Raw genomic sequence first — 4,327 nt, forward strand, 5'->3', positions numbered from 1 at the left:
GTTGCCCGTCCGGGCCCTTGCGGCAGGTCGATGTCACACGGCGCTGGAGACTCCCCTGGTGGCCATCCATGGATGCGGCGGTGGGCTCTGCTTCCTCATTAGATTAAATTTTGGTATTACATTTTTTAGCACTTAATGTGAATGTTCTATAGTCTCTATTGTGCAGGCGGGTCTACTCTCCCTCTTGAGGCGAGTGTGGATGTAATGGATATTGATTGTGGTTGTTCGGACAAAAATATTGCATGGAAACATTATATACTGATGGTGAGACTTCCAATTCCTTTATGTTTTGTCCGTTTAATCAAGAACAATGTTTAGAGCTTACATGGCTGTCTAAGTTTAGTGCTGTAAGAGAAATATTGATGTCATGCAATGATCAGTGTGGAGTAGGGTAGTTTTTCTTACAAAGTTGTTCCTCAGTTCTCATTGAGCAAAGATTGAACGCGTGTGATTTGATCTACTACCAAGTCAAATCTCGGTCCACATTGTCGGAGTTTTCTTATTAAGTTTTTTTTGTTGTTATTAGTATTTTCATTTATGCAGAGGGGCCGGGTATAATGCTTAAACCTTTTAAGTAATAAAGCTCTCTTCATCGAAAATAATAGTATTTTCATTTAAACTGGAAGTTTATGTGAAGAAGGAGCTGTGTTGAAATGTATGAGTTTGTTTTCCTATTTTTTTTGGAAGAATGAGACTACCATTAACAGTATCAAGTTTGTAGCTGCTCATCGTCTCATCCATAAAAAAAGGTTGTAGCTGCTCACGTAATATTCACACATCGTCGGTGGCATGTCAGTGGCAGGCGGAAGGAAGCTTCTGTTTGACAAATCTCATTTTTCTAGCAACTACAAGAAATCAGTGAAGCAGTAGGAAGTAGGAACACAGTTCAGAAGATTATCTGATGACATGATATGCTACCAGGTGCCTTTTAGTGCGTAACAAATGTAACTTCTTCTCCAACCAAAATAATAATGAGAGGCAAAAAAATGAAGCATCTTGAGTACCATCCGCAGATACATATTTTGTTCCATTAGAAAATACAACTATATTTTATTACATTTAGGTCATGTTATATCGTGCATGTGTGTTACAGGTGTTTCTCTCTACTTTGTGCTCCAGATTTGTTTTCCCTGCAATATGGCAGATTAATGTATATTCTTCTGAAGTCATAGTACATTGTTTAATCTGGGGTTTACTCCGGTGTCAAGTGTACTATATTGCTAGATTTAACTTTAATCTACGCGAGTTGCTCTGTAGCTATTTCAGCATAAATGGTTCATCATACTAGGATTTAATTAGTGATCTAACTTCTGTTGCTTCTTGGTGAATATGAAATATATTGTGTTTTCATGGAAGCAGGAGAGGAGTAGTTGTGGAGCGGGTCGTGGGAGAGACGGTTGGTTAGCATGGGCTGGACGGGAAGGTGATGCCTGCGATGGCGACCAAGCCGGCGGGCAGGGCAGGGGCGACTGTGGCCATTGTGGTGTTTTCAAGGGAGAGCGAGGCAACTGCAATCACGCAACTGAAGAAGTCGAAACCCGGGGCGAAGTTGGCCAACATGAAAGCTGACAAACCTAAATGCCGGTGATAGGTTGTTCGCTGCTGTCGCGCCGTCTTTGAACTTGGTGGAGAGGCAGAACGGCAGAAGGAGAACGGTGGCGCCGTGAAGACCTTGACGACTGCTGCCATGACCACAACCATGATGATTGTGTTGGTAATAAAGATACTAATTATATACAAATCCCCCAGCTTTGAAAACATTAGATTATCCAACTTATTATTCAAATTCTTGATTCAAGATAAATGGAAATTTCCTATATACAATGAGCTTATTATTTTTTTTAGAAAAGGAGGATGACACCCGGCCTCTCCATCTGGGAGATGCATACGGTCACTTTATTGATTATTCTCGAGGACCTTACAAAGTATTACAACAATATGCCTGAATCCATCATCTTGGCATCTGCCGCTACTTCTATCCATACAATGAGCTTATTATTGAAGGTTGCATCGATTATGCTATTATTACTGAAATAAGAGGCTTATGAAATTTTCAATCTTTGTGTACCTTGTAATAGTGATTGTCAATCTTTGTGTACCTTGTAATATTGACACGTGGATGCGTGAAGTTGAGTGATACTCCCTCTCTAAAGAAATATAAGTGTTTAGATTACTATTATCTAAACACTCTTATATTTCTTTACAGTGAGAATACTAATACTATTTATAAATGGATGATATATATCCAGTTATAAGTTCTCGGGTGGCGAGCGATTTGGCTGCTTAAGGAGATAGGAAGATTGCCGAGAAGGAAAAAAAGTGGAAGAGAATTTATATTTGTCGTTCCATGATGAAAACTGGATGTAACCGCTTAACCCGTATTTCTAAATTAGAAGAATAATTTGATCAATGTGTCCATATTTTTATTATTCCGTGGCAACACATGGGTATTCTGCTTTTACCCGTAGCAACGCACGGGCATTGTACTAGTAAGATATAAGATGTGGGACTTGGCCACATGACTACATTGCACTAGTTGGCACTGCCAAAAGAAGGATTGTGAGGCTTTTCAAATAGTTTGCCACTTTTATAATTTAAAAATGCATTTAATCTATTTGTTTTAGCCATTGTTTTTTCAGTTTAGGGCACTTATACATTTTGCAAAATGTTGGTTCACCACCAATATTAGTTATGGATTATTTGGCACAAGATGAACATTTTAGATTTCATGTCTGACAAATATGAATTTTTACTTTAGATTGGATTTGAATTTGAATTGCGATTCGGATCAAGTGAAGATTAGCAACAGTATCATGATGACATGGCACCATTAACAGGGGATTACTGTAGCATGACACCAGGGGTGTTACAAATCTCCTCCACTACAAGAAATCTCGTCCCGAGATTTAAGGGTTGGAGTAAGGGGGGAAGACTCGGGAAGGACAAAGCTCAACACAACATAGGTACCTGGGGCTCTCTTGGTGAGCGTGGCATAGAGGCATCTCCCGAGTTGAAATTCAAGAAAGTCATCGAGAGCAAGGTAAGGAGGAGCAATAAGAAGCTTCAACCGGGTAGGCAATCGTTTGATGTCTGAAACAGAGGGTGAAAAGGGTTCAAAGCATCGAGAATAAGTATTGCATCTGATACCAGAACGGATCACTAGGAAGGTGGCTCGTGATTTACATACGAAGCCCAGTGCGAGGAACAATTTTTGGAAGACGGGGATGTACATGAGAGTAAGATTTTGATCCTATGGAACTGTGGGTTATGGGCCCACCATGTGGGTTAACAGCAGGAAGGCGCTAATCATTTTGCACGGTCATGATAACAAGGCAGTTCGGAGTATTGCCTGTCAGTTATGTCAGCAACAATATCGGTACCAAGGGCGAGGGATAAAGAGCATGTTCCTGCTTGTTAAGACGAGGCGGACCAATAGGCAAAGTTCTCGTCCATCGGTGGCTACCGGAATGTCATCAACAATACTAACAAGGCCTTACTGATAGAGTTTGTACACCGAGGTGTTTACATAAGCAGGTAATTATCACTGCTCAGATATGTTAGGTTACAAGAAAGGTTAACAAAACAATGGAAAGGGAAGTGTAGACTCGAACCTATTATCAGTGTTCTCAAGTGTCTAACAACTCAGAACCCATGGAAAATTGGAATCAGAGAAATAATAGTTGATGAAGAACTCATAAGAGGTTATGTAGTTCCGTGATATTCTCGTGATACCAGAGGGTAATACTCAAGGGTATAGTAGAACAGAGGCTGGACGGGTGAAATGCTCTTCAGAAGACAAGTACTTCCACTTGTCCGAGAAATGGGATCAAAAAAGAACAATATGGCCGGAACCACGGTTGCAAAGGACCGAACATAGATACAAGATGAACTTATCACAAGGGGATTAGTATTATAGCGAGGAGCTTCCATGATAGGATCTACATCGTGTCCATGGGCACGAACACAATGTTCAAGGTCGACTCCCACTTCTCCAATGCATAACCTTCCATTCACTCCTCGCATTCGAAGAAGTTGTAGCATTGAAATTTTACCTGGCAAAAAGCTAGTAGAGTACACCCCGCATAACTTTCGAGTTCACACGGATTTAGGGAAGACATAGATTCAACCCATTGGGGCATCTTAGGAACATATACCACAAAATTTAGGAATAAATAACTCAAGCTCGGAAGTAGAGCATGGTTGACAAAATCAGGGGATACAATTTACCAAAGGCATTATGTATGCGAGGAAAAGCTCACAAGGTTACTGAATATGAAGGACGTTGTCGGATAAACTCAACAAAGGATCTAGTGGTCCACAAGGGATC

General features: G+C 40.6%; 1 long non-coding RNA gene across 2 annotated transcripts; it reads left to right on the forward strand.

The window, feature by feature from the left end:
* LOC123159856 (uncharacterized) lies at positions 1-2,057 on the forward strand. 2 transcript variants are annotated; one of them, XR_006479894.1, is made up of 3 exons: positions 1-80; positions 153-264; positions 1,360-2,057. It is a non-coding gene; the product is annotated as an uncharacterized lncRNA (long non-coding RNA). The 2 variants fall into 2 exon arrangements; XR_006479895.1 differs by having other exon boundaries at positions 167-264.
* The last annotated feature ends 2,270 nt before the right edge of the window (positions 2,058-4,327 follow it).

The sequence above is a fragment of the Triticum aestivum genome, chromosome 7B (genome assembly GCF_018294505.1).
Source record: "Triticum aestivum cultivar Chinese Spring chromosome 7B, IWGSC CS RefSeq v2.1, whole genome shotgun sequence".
NCBI classification, from domain to species: domain Eukaryota; kingdom Viridiplantae; phylum Streptophyta; class Magnoliopsida; order Poales; family Poaceae; genus Triticum; species Triticum aestivum.